The sequence below is a fragment of the Petaurus breviceps genome, unplaced genomic scaffold, assembly GCF_028583685.1.
Source record: "Petaurus breviceps papuanus isolate PSGF00001 unplaced genomic scaffold, PetGlider_PUasm1.0 220, whole genome shotgun sequence".
NCBI classification, from domain to species: domain Eukaryota; kingdom Metazoa; phylum Chordata; class Mammalia; order Diprotodontia; family Petauridae; genus Petaurus; species Petaurus breviceps.
Genome location: NW_027185876.1, coordinates 5,376,291 through 5,391,683, shown reverse-complemented (window position 1 = coordinate 5,391,683; position 15,393 = coordinate 5,376,291).

Genomic DNA, 15,393 nt, shown 5'->3' with positions numbered 1-15,393 from the left:
GGAGGGAGGGAGGGAGGGAGGGAGGGAAGGAGGGAGGGAGGGAGAAAGGAAGGAAGAAAAGGAGGGAGGGAGGAAGGAAGGAAGGGAAGTAGGGAGGGAGGGAGGAAGGAAGGGAGGGAAAGAAGGAGGAGGGAGAGAGGGAAGAAGGGAGGGAAGGAAGGAGGGAGGGAGGGAGAAAGAGAGAATGGGAGGGAGGAAAAGAAAGGAGTTAAACTAGAAATTGTTTCTGTACTCTTGTACAGCAAAAAGAGTACTAGATTTGGAGTGGAGACTTTGGTTTCAATCCCAGATTACTTAGCCTCTCTGAACTTCAGTTTCCTCATCTGGAAAACGGGAATGATAATGGTTATAGTCTCTACTTCACAGGGTTGTTGCAAGAAAAATGCTTTGTAAACTTTAAAGCAACATGTAAATGTGAGTTATCGTAGTTGCCTTTTCTTAAGGGAAGAGATTTTGTTCTCGTTTCCACTTTAAAATATTATTTTTATTTGTTTAAAATTGTGAGTTAAAGTTCTTATTAGGTGCCACACAAGGCAGCCTATCTTTTGGAACTGTGCAGATGATCATGAGGACAGAGGGAATGACCAGCACAGAGTTGTCAGTCTGTAATCCTGTTGTCTCTTTGTCATCAATGACTCTATGGATCTCTTGGACCTGTCTGTCACAAGAAGTTAACTTTGAATCATAAGTCTTCACTTGCCAATGAATTTCATGACCTTCAGTACACAGCACAATTTATCTCCACACATTTTGGGAACTGATCCATCTCTGACTTAGCATCCAAAGTCCTGGACCAGCACACAGAATGTAGAGACGGAATTCTCTTAGGATTTAGGACCAGCTAGCTCAGAAATAGTTTCTCAAGAAGTCAGGAGTGTGGCAGTCAAGAATTCTCTAAGTCTCTGTGTGTGGTGAGTCACAATACAGAACCAGTGGTCCTTTTGTGAAGGGTGTGTGTTAGCAGAGTGTTCACTATTCCCTTCAAGGAGGAAAGGTTTTTCTTTTACTTTTTAGAAGTCTAAAGATGCTCACTTATTAGGGAAAAGCTAAAAATTGTGTTATCTTAGTGTAATGGAATATTAATTGTGCTCTAAGAAATAATGAATTTGAAGAATTTGAAAAAGCCTAGGAAGATTAATCTGAACAGATAAGGAAGTATGGGGATCCATGAGAGCAATAGATACAAGTGAAGAAATGTAAATGGGAAGAATAAAAAAACATGGAAAAAAGGCATGAAATTATATTGGCTTTAGGAAAGAGTTGAGAAAATGCACTTTCCTCCTTTCTTTGCAGAAATGAGAGACCATGGGTGTGGGATGCTGCTTCTATGGTCAAACGTGGTCAATATGTTGGTTTTGTCAAACTGCTTGTTTTCTCATTCTTCTCTCTCTTTTCTAGTCTTTTTGATGAGAGATAACTTATTAGAAAGAGGAGAGAGGTTACGATATATTCAGAAATGTAAAATAACGAAGTAAAAACAAGATGTAAAATAACATTTTAAAGAGATTACCACAATCTGCATTCTATTTCAGATTTGTGTTGTCCAAAATGTGGCCCATGGGCCATTAGTGGTCCAGAAAATGGCTGTTGTGACTCATCTCATTACCACTGAAATTTCTTCAGTTCTGTGACTCTTGCCTTTCTGGTATATATTTAAGCTATTAAAAAGTTTGGATGGATTTTAAAGCAAAAAGAATAGAATCATGGAGTTGGAAAAGACCTTAGAGTCATATAATTCAATCCCTACCTATTACAAAAGTATATTTAACTGAACTGAAAAAAAGTATACATTTCTAATTAAATATTTCATTTTTTCCAATTACATGTAAAAACAATTTTAAATATTCATTTTTAAAAATTTTAAATTTAAAATTCTCTTTTGCCCTACTTCCCCTTCCTCTTCCTTAGAGAGTTATCTAGGTTGTACTTGTGCAGTCATGCAAAGCATATTACCATATTCATCATGCATGTTGAAGAGAACACAAACAGAAAAAAAAACACAAAAAATTAAGCAAAGTGTTTAGAAAGCATGCTTTCATCTGCATCCAGACTCCATCAGTTCTTTCTCTGGAAGGAAATAGCATTTTTTATCATAAGTCCTTCAGAATTGTCTCAAATCATGGTATTGCTGAGAAAAGCTAAGTCATTCACAGTTGATTGTCATACAATACTGCTGAAACTGTATACAATGTTCTCCTGGTTCTTCTCACTTCACTTTGCATCAGTTCATGCAAGTCTTCCAGGCTTTTCTAAAAACATCCTGCTTGTCATTTCTTATAACACAATAGTATTCCATCACAATCCTATATCACAACTTGTTCAACCATTCCTCAATTGATGGGCATCCCTTTAATTTTCAATTCTTTGCTACTACAAAAAGAGCTGCTACAAATATTTTTGTACAAAAAGGTTCTTTTCTCTTTTATTTTTATTTCTTTGGGATTTAGTGGTGGTATTCAGTAGTGGTATTGCTGGGTGAAACAGTCTGGATTTTTTTTATCAATCTTATTTAGGGAATGTTTCATGATCTCTAATAAGTTGGAGGCTAGAAAGAGGTATTCCTCAAATCCTTTCATCTTTTCTTCAAGCAAGGAAGCTGTCTCTTATTTAATACAAATATAATTGTTGAATGCTTCCAGTAGGAAGACAACTTTTGAATACACCTTGCAAGTCACTGAAAATTTTGGTGCTATCATTATTATTATTATTAATGTCTAACATATATTTATATAGTGCTTCTACATACATTATCTAATTTGATCCTTGCAATATCCCTCTGAAGTAGATACAGTTCCAGAATCACTGTGTAGAAAAATGCATATTGGGTCTAGAGTCAGAGGGCCTGGGTTCAAATCCCTCCTCTGACATTTACAACCTGTATGACCTTGGACAAGTCACTTAAGTTCTTTAGGCTTCAATTTTCTCATCTGTAAAGTGAGGGGATTCATCTAGATGCCCTCTGAGGTCCCTCCTATATCTAAGTCAGGAGTTCTTCACCTTTTTTTGTGTCAAGGATCCCTTGGGAAGCCTGGTGAAACCTATGAAACCCCTTATCAAAATAACATTTTTAAATGCATAAAATGAAATAAACAGGGTTAGAAAGAAAATAATGAAATCGGGATTTCGCTTTTTGACCCCCCACCCCCCATTAAATCTATTCATGGACCTCAGGCTAAGAAGCTCTGCTCTACATCTATGATCCTTGCTCTACCCCTTCATTTTACAGATGAGCAAACTGGGTCCTAGAGAAATTACTTGCCTGAGGTCACCCAGGTAATGTGGCAGAGTCTGAATTTGAACTCAAGTCCTCCTACTCCAAGTTCAGTCCTCTCCATTGTGATGCAGAACCCCAGAGTTTCATGAGCGCCTCCACAACATTTCACAATTAACTAACTGTTCTCTAGCCTTTATTTGCCCAGGCTCTTCACATACTGTTGTTAAGCCTATCTGTGGGCTCCCTTCTCTTACTGGCCCCAGTTTTCTTGCATTTATTTATCCAAGTGAGAGTCATGAGTAATTAACACTCCTCTTCTAATCACTAATCACAAACACTCCACACATTTAGCAAACACCAACTAAAATTTTTGAAAACCCTGGACAGCTTCCTGCCTCTTCTCTTATTGTTACCCCCTCATCCTTGGCTCCTGGTCCACAAAAGAAATAGCAAAAATGATAAGGAAAAAAAACATAAATAGTGAAGTTCATATGTAGCAATAAAAATAAATATAAATAAATAACAAATATAAATGTAATAATATAATAAAAATATTTTTTAAAAAACAGAGAAACGACTTGTGAATGATGTGCACCATTTACAGGGAAAGATGGCAAGATCCTGTGAACACCCTTGCATCCCACCTAACTTTGTTTGTGGTTTCTGGGAAAATGTTAATAAGCATCCCTGCTTTGCTGTTTCACTGTTTTGCCCAAAGCACTGCAGATCATTCATTCATCAAGCATTTATTAGCCATCCCTTTGCTCAAAGCCTCTTTATAGTCAATAGTAAAGAAATATTTATCAAATGCCTACTTTGTTCCAGGAACTGACTAAATTCTTTATTGTATTGTCTCATATCTAATGAAATGATACTTTGATGGATCCATAACATGGATATTCCTTCCAAAGGTGTCATTTGCAACCTCTCCACACCTCATCCTGTTTAGGTCTAATCCATGTCCTCCCTTAAATCTTCCATATGGGATACACCAAACATGCTGAGGGACTTCCTCTAGATAAGGTAGAGATTTTTAATTTAAGGGTCCACAGCTCCCCAAGAGGTCTATGAATCAATTTCATAAGGTCCATGAATTTGAATGGGAAAAAAATATATCTTTCCTTATATCACACTAATCTCTAAGTGAAATTTTGTACGTCCTTCAATTACTTAAAAACATTATTCTGAGAAGGGCTCCATGCAAGATTGTCAAAAGGGTCCAGGACACAAAAACATTTAAAGACTTGTTGTGATTGTGATGGTGGTGGTGGTGTCATTTCAGTCATATCCAACTCTTCATGACCCCATTTGGGGTTTTCTTGGGAAAGATACTGGAGGGTTTGCCATTTCCTTCTCCAGCTCACTTTATAAATAAGGAAACTGAGGCTGTTGGGTTACTTTGCCCAGGGACACACAGATAATAAGTATCTGAAGTCAGATTTGAACATAAGAAGATGTCTTCCTGGTTACAAACCCAGTGTGCTATGCTCTATGGTTACACCTAGCAGCCCTCAGAAGTACCCTCCTCCCCCCCTCCCAGTCTATATCTTTTTAAACTGCATGAAACACAGGCTGTCCATTCCTTATTCCTTAATTTTGCTACATTCCTAATTTTTAAAAGGAAGGTTTTCTTGCTCATGAAGCAGAGAGTAAAATTATGATTGACATTTGTATAGGGCAGTTATAGCTTTTTTTTAATTAGCATCTTTTGTTTTTATGTCACCTTCATTTAAAAATATATTCTTTCTTCATCCTTTCATAAAGTTATCCTTTATATTAAAAAAGGTTAAAAAAGGAGTGGGGAGCAAAAGTAAAGCTAATGAAAATTATAAAAATGTCTGACACCGTAAGGAGTGTTCCACACCCTTAGTCACCCGTCTCTGCAAAGAAGTAGAGGAGGTGCCTTTCTGTATTTCTTCTTTGAGGCCAATCTTGGTCATTACCACTTCACAGCATTCAGTTTTGATCATTTTGTTATTGATGCTTTTTCCATTCACATAATTAAAATCATTGTTTATATTGTTTTTCTACTTCTTTCTCCACTGTGTCATTTCATGGGAATCTTCTCATGCTCCTCTGTGTTCATCGTATTTATTTTATCTTTTCGTTGTTGTTCAATCTTATCTGACTCCTCATTGTGCCATTGGGGGTTTTCTTGGCGAACATATTAGAGGGGGTTGCCATTTCCTTCTCCAGCTCATTTTACTGATGAGGAAACTGATGCAAAGAGGGTGAAGTGACTTAGCCAGGGTCACACAGCTAGTGAGTATCTGAGGTCAGATTTGAACTCAGGAAGATGACTCCTCCTGATTCCTGTTCTAATTCTCTGTCTATGCCACCACCTAGGTGTCTAGATTTTCTTAGAGTAGCAATATTCTATTACATTCATGTACTACAACTTGTTTAGCCATTTCCCAACTGATGAACACCTACTTTTTTTCTACTCCTTTGCTCCTACATAACATGCTGCTAGATTTTCATGATGATGGGACCTTTCTTCCTCTCCTTAGCCTCCTTAGAGCATATGCCTAGTAGAGAGATCTCTGGGCCAGAGTGTCAACATTTTAATCACTTTCTTAGAATAATTCCAAATTGCTGTGGTTGGCTTGAATCTTGAAGATACAGAGTTGTTTTTGATTGGGAATGTTACCTTTTTAAAATGAAAATAAAGTTGGATATAAGTTTATAGGACTTACAAACAAAAGACAATCAATGAGAGTTTATGGGAGAATTAAGCTTGTACCTAAGGAAAGGTATATTATCAGTCCTAACTAAATATATATTAAAAAGAATAGCTATGGGAAAGAGGGGAGAAAAGAGGAGGGAAAGTTTTCCAATCAGCAATAGTGGTCCAGACAGATGGTACTTATTTGTCCTTTATCATTCATTATTTCTTTCCCTGCTGTTGCCATGGCTACAGAAATTAACATTTTCTGTACTGGAAGAGTAAAATAAACCCAGGAAGCATGGAAATGAAACAAATCTCATGGTGGAGTATGCTATCCAGGTACATAGGTAGGAAAAGATGCATCCCATTGGCCAAGGGGAGTAAAACAGAGCTGTCATTGAGTACGCAAATCAAAAGGCCTATTTCCAAGAGAGACCAACTTATGAGGTGCAAACCATCAACATTCCAGTCTCTTTCTGAGAAAAGAGCAAAAAAGGACACAAATTAATTCTGTTGGAGTGTTCTATTTTTCCACGTGTATCTTAACTATCTGCAGTAATTTTTCAATGCTCAAATGGACAGCTGTAAAATCGATTGGGTTGGAAGCCAAATAAAATATAGCAGCACACTTCATCACTTAATACCGACTATTTATTTCCAGGCAGCCCGGTGTTGGGATATCGACCTTGAGATTAATGCCAGAGAAATATATATTCTGAGCTACTATAGACACATAAACACCACTAGCCATGGTGACAGATGATAATGAGCTCGCATTCAGAGGCCATCTTTTATCTCAATGGATCCCAACAGTGATCATTTTTTTAAAAAAAGAAATAATGAATTGTACAAACATTGCACAGATCATTTTGCCCAGCATTTCTCAGCACAGTACCACAGCCTTAGCAAGAAGTATAAACAGCCTCTAACCCAGAGTTATTATTTATTTTTTTTTAATAACCAGTTCACATGGTGGGTGGGAGTGGGCTGCATATTACTGGTGACAGTTTGTGCATTGGGAGTGGGGTGAAAGAAAAGGAAATGTATAATCAGAAAGGGAGGTTGGAAAATCATGTAGTGAGAGCAAGGAATAATAGATGGGCATCTTGAGTATTTCCTGGGTACCAACAGAATGCTAAAAGACCTAGAGGAAAGTTTCCATCATGGTGAATAGATCCTCCAAGAAGAATTTGTGGGAGGACGTGGACAAGACTCACACAGTATAAAAACATCTGATTGAGTTGAAACCTGTATTAGTAAAGGGAAAATCCACATTAATGAGCTTTTGGGTTCACTCAAGTGTTTCCTGTAAAAGGTAGTCTTTTTTTGTTTCTTCGTTCAGTCATTTTCCAGTCATGTTTGATTGTTCATGATCTCACATTAGGGGTTTTCTTGACAAATATAATGGAATGATTTGCCATTTCCTTCTCCAGTGCATTTCACAGATGAAGAAACTAAAGCAAACAGAGTTAAGTGACCTAGTAAGTTAATAAGTGTCTCAGGTTGGATTTGAACTCACAAAGATGAGTCTTCCTGACTCCAGGCCTGGCTCTATCCACTATGCCACCTATCTGCCCTGTACTACTTTGCTGCCCCCACATTCTCCATTTCTTCCCTCACTATCCTCTGCCCTCCAGAACCCTCACCACCTTCTCTAGCAAACCAATTTTTACACACAGTTGGTGTCTAATAAATATTTGCGGAATTGAACTGAATTGATTCAATGCCTAGCCAGGTCAAACCTTTTCCATAAAGCTACCAGTGACTACTTGTACTCATAAGGAAAATTCATACCCTATAAAAAGGCATATTTTGGGGGTCCTGGATACCTTTAGATCCTATGGACCCTATATCAGAATCATGAGTTGCTTTTTTTAACATAAAAAATAAAATACATAGGAATATAAAGGAAACCAATTATATTTAAATATAGTTATCGAAATATTTTTTTTAACGTTCATGAACATCAGGTTAAGAAAACTTGCTTCTGTCACTTAATATACTACGTTATTCTAATTTATACTGGTTTAACATATTATATTATTCCTCCGTTGCAGGAAGAGACTACATCTTCCTCTTCTTTTGTAAATGTCCATTAACTTGCCCGGTAAGTACTTAGTAAACACTTGTTACAAAGGTAAATTCCAGATGGAGACCTAGATGTAAAATGTCACATCATAAACAAATTGGAGAAACATGGAAAGAAAAACTTCTTATCAAATACATGGATAGGAAGGAAGGATAAAAGCATGTATTAAGCATCAATCACTGCCAAACAGTGAGCTAAGTCCTTTACAAATACTACCTCATGTGATGCCTCCTGGGAGGCAGGTGCTGTTATAACACTCATTTTATACATGAGGAAACTGAGTCAAACACAAGCCAGGAGATTTGCCCAACCCTAAGTGTCTGAGGCTGATTTTGAACTCAGACCTGTCTAGCTTCAGGCCCAGTGCTCTATCAACTGTGCTATTTACCTGCCTAAAGGAAAATTGATGAACAAGAAAAAGAGATAGCTAATAATAATAATAGCTATCATTTATATAATGCCTACTTTGTACCAGGCACTGTAGCATCTACTTTACAAATATTGTCCCATTTAATCTTCACAACAACCCTGGGAGGCAGATGCTGTATTATCATCCCCATTTTATAGTTAAGGAAACTAAGTCAGACAGAGATTAAGTGACTTGCCCCAAGGTCTCACAGCTAATAAGACTGAATTTGAATTCAGGTTTTTCTGACTCCAGGCCCAGTCCCTCTAATCACTGTGCTACCTATATCTAGAACGTATAAGATAAAATGGATAATTTTGATTATATGAAATTTTAAGAGATTTTGAAAAAATCTTATAAAGCTAAGGGAAAAAATTAACTGGGGGAAAAATCTTTGCAGCAAATTTCTCTGATAAAGGTCTCATTTCCAAGACATAAGGAACTGTTTCAAATTTATTTAAAAAAAAAAAAAAGAGCCATTTCCCAATTGATAAATGGTCTATGGAGGTAAACAAAGAGTTTTCAAGGGAAGAAACCCAGGCTACTTATAGCATAGGAATCATTACTAATTAGATGAATGTAAATTAAAGCAATTCTTATATTCTACTTTAATCCCTCAGAGTGGCAAAGATGACCCCGAAAAAGTAATATAATAAATGTTGGTGAGGCTGATGGAAAACATATTATTAAACTGTTGGTGAACCTGTGAATGGGTACAACTCTTCTGAAAAGCAATTTGGAATTATCCCCAAAATACTGCATACCCCAGCTAGGTCCATACCCAAAAGAGATCAAAGAAAGAAGAAAAGTCCTATGTGTACCAAATAGATAGGTAGGTAGATTAGATTAGAGAGAGAGAGAGAGAGAGAGAGAGAGAGAGAGAGAGAGAGAGAGAAAGAGAGAGAGATTAGATACATATATATATAGATATGTGTATATATATACATATATATATATATATGTAGCAGTTCTTTTATGGTGACAAAAAAAATTGGAAACCAATCGGAAATCCATCAATTGAGGAATGGCTAAATAAGTTGTGGTTATGGGAATGTTATGGAGTACTAAAATGCTGTAAGAAATGCCTTCAAGAAAGTCATAGAAAGACTTATACAAACTGATGCAGAAGGAAGTGAGCAGAAACAAAACAATTTGTACTATAACATCAATACTATAAAAAAAAATGAACAACTTTGAAGACTTCTATAAACCAATGATGAATGAAACCAGGAGAACAATTTATATAGCAATAACAGTGTAAAAACAAACTATTCTGAAAGCTGCAAGAACTATGATCAATACAATGATAATTCATGATTCTGATGATGAAGCATGCCCTCCATTACAGAGAGATGATGAATTCAGGGTGTAGAACAAGACATAGATATTTTTATGTACAGTCATTGGGGTGAATTTGTTTTGTTTGGCTAGGAATTTTTATTACAAAATTTTGCTTTATTTTTATTTTTCAGTGTTATTGGAATGGGGAAAGAAAATAGATTTCTGCTTCTTTTCTTTTTTTTAATTGAACAGGTACAAGAGATGTGAAATGTTGAATGAATAAATTTTCAAATGAAGTCAGCGTATTATTAGTTTTACTTAGATATAAAAGACTACTTATGAAGTGAGAATGATCTGTAAACATTTGTAATAGAAAAACAAAACATATCAATAAAACTAAATGTATAAAAGTGAAAAAATAGAATGTTTTATATACCTTAAAAATAAAATAAATGAATGAATAAAAAAGGAAGTGAATGAAATCTATATTTTTATCCCTACTAATTGGACACAAGGGAGGCAGGGCAGTATTGCATAATGTTTAGAAAACTAGGCTCTGAGCCAGGAAAAATCTGGGTTTAAGTCTTACCTCTGACATATACTCACTATATGACCCTAGATTTAAACTTAACCTTTCAGTGTCTCAGGGTATGACTCAAAATGGCAGAGTAGATGCCAATACATATTGAGAGTAAGAAATCCCTCCTTAGAAATTTCCTTTACCAATAACATCACAAGTTGATTCCTCCCTTTCCTCTTGCCCCACAAAATTGGACATATAGTTATTTACTTTAAACAAATGGACAAGTGGCTATAGCAAGGCCTTCTCCTTAATAATTTAATGGGATAAGAGGAATACCATTTCTTGGGGTAATTCCAGGGAAAGGATGTAACAATATCATTCAATGCCACCTGTCTTTAGGATTTTTGCCAACAGACAGAAAGACCACATATACATTGAATAGCTTAAACTTCAGTCTTGGATTTCCCCTGTTATGACCAAGGTATCAGCCACTGCCTTCCCACCTCAAGTGACCTGGAACTATTCTGTTCTACACTGACCCTCTCTTGACTTATAGAAAGGGCATCATTTTCAGACTAAGGAAAGTACTTTTCACTACTTCCAAATATACCTTCTTGGCTTGGGAGCTTTGACAAGGGCATGGCCTGAGCACATTTTTAATCTTTAAGGAAGCTCACTTCTGGTGAATACTAATGGGAAGTGAGTTGCAATAATTGATTAAGAAGCTGACACAGCTACCTTTCTGTTATTCTCTTTATATGGCATAAGCTATATTGGAATAAATGTAGGCTTTCCCCCTATATTGAGATTTTTTTGAAAGGAAAACACAATGCAAAAGCATACACTGGAAAATAATTACACCAAATTGCTGCATAGCTAAACACCGATCTCTTTGGAAGAACCCTATTTTTAATAAAACTAAAATAAGAATATTTATAATAGCTAGCATTTATAGAGTGCTTTATATTTATTATCTCATTTAATTCTTACACAATCTCGTGAGATGGGTACCATTATCTCGTTTTACAGACAAAGAAACAGAGGTTGAGAAAGATTAAGTGATTTGTCCATGTTCACACAGGTAGGAAAGTATCTGAAGCAGGATTTGAATTCATGTCTTGCATTTTGCTGACCCTAAGTCTTCTAGACTTTGAGTTGTCTTGACCCAAAGTGGAACACTGAGGCACCTAACAACCTCAAGGATATTCAACAAGTCACTAAGCATTTATTAAGCACCATACTAAACTCTGGTAATTAGGAATACAAGCAGAAAGTTCCCACCCTCAAAGAACTTCCATTCTAATGGGGGAAGATAACATATATTGTTGTTTGTCCTTCCTTCTTGAAGAGGACCATGGTGTCAGAGAGGTGGCACCATGACATGCAAGTGAATTGGGTTTAAACAATGGAGGGCTGGGCAAAGTCACCAGCCTTACTTTCCTGAATTCCAGAGTCATCTGGGTCCAGTGGTGGGGAAGATAACCTATAAAAGAGTCCTGAAAAGTATGGTGGTGGGACGGGGAAGATAAAGGTACCCAACCTATGGGTGACATTATAGAGAAAGTCTAGGAGTATTATCTAGAATCATAAAGACATGGCTGGCCTAGGCCTTCAAATGGAAGTGCTGGAGAGACCACAGGGGCAGAGAAAAAGCCCAGGGATGGTAATGGAGGAGGGGTCCCTTCTATGGTTAAGTGGTTAAACATTCTGGTTGTGCTGCCCTCCAGTTGGCTAGCTATTGTGGTCCTGTCTGGTCAAGATGGATAGTTAGGTATTGTGGTCTTGTCTTGGGCTAAATGGATATGTAATTGTGGCAGAGTACAAGAACACACCTGTTTCTGTGGGAAGGGGTCTGAGGGCTGGGATCTCATCATATGGACATGCCTATTGTTTCTGTGGGAACTGAGTTCATGGACACACCTTTTGTTCCAATGAACATTGAGTGGACCAATGTCTTCAACAGACTAGGGAATTCCTGAGGAAACTAGCTTTATAATTTACCAGATGAAGTCAACAAGCTTATATTAAAGACTTTGTGCTGAGCACTGTACTGTGCTGAAAATACAAGCAAAAAAAGAAAGACAGTGCCTTCCTTCAAGGAGTCTACATTGTAATAGGAGAAAATAGCTAACATTAGGAAGGGGGAGGAGGGGGAGATACCCAGATAGGGACATGATGGAGAAAGTCCAGAGAGTCAGGAACAGGGTTTGGAGAAGAATGCATTGAAAAGTTATTATAGAATAATTTCCCCTGTCCATAAATGGATTCACTTGAATCCAATTCACTTGCAAGTCATGGCACTACCTCCAGTCATTAGTTGACAGAATGTCTAAGTTGGAAGGGACCTCGAAGTTCATTTACTAAAATCCATATCTAAACAAGGATTTCCCCACCTACAAAATATTTAACAAGAGATCATCTCCTGACACACTCTGGGTCAGCGCTAATTCACATATTCACTGAATCCCAGAGTGATAAGAGGCATCAAAGGACATTTTTGTTCCAAGGCATATCTGATCAGGAATCCCCCTGTCAAGTGCTCAGATAATCTTTGCTTCGATATCTGCAGTAACAAGAAACTGGCTACCTCCCAAGGCAGCCCATTCCATTTTTAAACAGCTGTTTGGAAGTCTGTCCATACCTCAAAGCCTAAGTCTGTTTCTCTTCAAAATCTATATATTATTCTGCCTTCTGGGGTCAAGCAGAATGTCTAATTACTCTTCCACTTGAAAGTCTTTCAAGTATTTCAAGACAGCTATCCTGCCCTCCTTCACCTCCAGTCTTCTCTTGTGCAGCCTAAAACATCTCCAGGTCTTTCAAATTATTCCCATATTTCACTGTTTCCAGCTCTCTCAGCAATGTGTTATGTGGCTCCCCAAAATGAAAATAAATATACGTCATGCGGTGTATAAGCAGGGCAAATATCATCAGACTAATACCTCCTTTTTTATTTTACCCTGGATTCTATGGCTCTCTTAACACAGCCTAAAATGGTGGAAGCTTCTGGGGTGGCAGCCACACAGCTTAGAAAATCACAGACTAGGGTGATAACATGTCACACTTTTGACTCATTGGGCATGAAGTCCACTAAAAACACCAGTTCACTTTCACATGAACATCAGTCACCTAGACTGACCAGATGATTCTTTGACCCAAAATGTAGAATTCTACATTAAGACATATTAAAATATATTGTATTAGATTTGGATCCTCTTTTCTACTTTGTCTTAATCTGTTCCCACAACTCCCATTAACATCACTCTTGGGACACAATTTATCAGAAAAATACAATCCTTACTCCAAATGTTGGAAGATTACCCAGTATTATTCTTTCCATTTCTGAGTCAAGAAAATGAAAATGTCCCTAAGTTAAGTTGGAAGACCAAGGATCCAAGAAGCTCTTATTGCATTCCCTCCTCCTCCTTTTGTAACCCTTCTTACACAGTTTTGCAGTTCTTTGTTCAGGAATCTTATTTCCCTAGAAGAAATGAAATGCTAAAGTGATATGACCAGCATACCACCTCTGTCCCATAAGTCATAAATTGATGCCAATGAAGATTCTAATCCAAAAGTTTTCTTTCTCCCATAGGACATCCAATCTACATATCTCTCTCTCCCTCTCCCTCTCTCTCAAAACTAACAGCTATTAGATTTCGATCTGTAGTCTTCTCTTAGACAACCCTCTGAGGTCAATTATCTTCTTAATGTTTAATGATCAAGGTAGATAAAAAGTTCTCATCATTCTTGAAATTTTCTTTTGCCTGTATTACTGATAGAAATATTCTTCTTGTCTCATACTCCATACCAATCTAATACCTATAGGCAGGGTAAGAATCTGAACAGAAAACTTAGATTAATTTAATGGGTCACAATCCACCTACACCTTTCCCCCAAAATTTCACTTGGTAATGTTTAAGACACAGGATGATACTGAAATTTAAGATACAGGATTCACAGATTACATGAGTTCTCAGAACTGGTTGAGAAAGAGTAAAGATCTTTACTGGCCAAAATATCTCCACTGAAGCTAAGTTATTTTGCTGTTATTGCTAACACACACATACATATGTGTACATATACATATTTACACACACACACATATATATACATATGTGTATACACACATAAAATAAAAAGAAAGTGTGGTCTTGATGAATGGAAGAAAATAACCTTACTTCCTTGGCTTAGCTTTTATGTGGGCTTTCATTAATTTACATACCAAGCTGGAGAGGATCTTGAAAAGGAAGTAGACATCTTATACTAGCTTCCACGTAGTTCTTGAGGCGTATCTTTAGCAGACACTTTCAAAAGATCATATGGGGGGGGGGATTTAAACAGAGGAATTTCTAATCCTAAATCATACAATTGTCCATGATAACAGACTATGATTTAGTCCCAGACACAAGAGAGACAAAAGAACAAAGTTAATCATAGCTTGAAAGAATGTTCTATCTTAATTTTGCTCCCTGCTTACCTGGGTATATTAAGTCCCAGCCAATGTTTGGGACTAAAGAGCTTGCAATCTGCCATTAGCTATTCACTATATTAGCTTAGAGCTAAGATAGCAGACAGGTGACCATAAAGAGACAAAACCAAAATGTGGTAACACAGAGCAGTTTAGGGAGCACGAGATCAGTAAATGTACTTAGTAGAGTCAAGGGACCATCCAAAGCAGAGTATAGTCAACATACCCAGTACTCTCTAGCCTCCATCTCCCAGGACACAGCGAACTATATCTTAACCTCAGAGTTCTAGTATTCCTTAAGAAGTTGCAATGACGCTCTTTTCGTGGCAAAGAATTGGAAATTGAGAAGATGTCCATCAATTGGGGAATGACTGAACAAATTGTAGCACAAGAATGTAATGGAATACTATTGCTCTATAAGAAATTATGAGCAGGAAGTCTTCAAAAAAACCTAGAAAGACTTATATTAACTGATGCTTAATGAAGTGAGCAGAACACAGGAGAACATTTTAGACAGTAACAGCAACATTGTGCAAAACCAAGTATAATACACTTTATTTTTTTCAGCAATACAAAGATCCAAGACAATTTCAAAAGACTAATGGTGGAAAACACTAACCACATCCAGAGAAAGAACTATGGAGTCCGAAAGTTAATTGAAGCATACTATTTCTATACTATTTTCACTTTTTTGTCGCTTTTCCCCCCTTTCTCATGGTTTTTCCCTTTTGTTCTGATTTTTCTTTC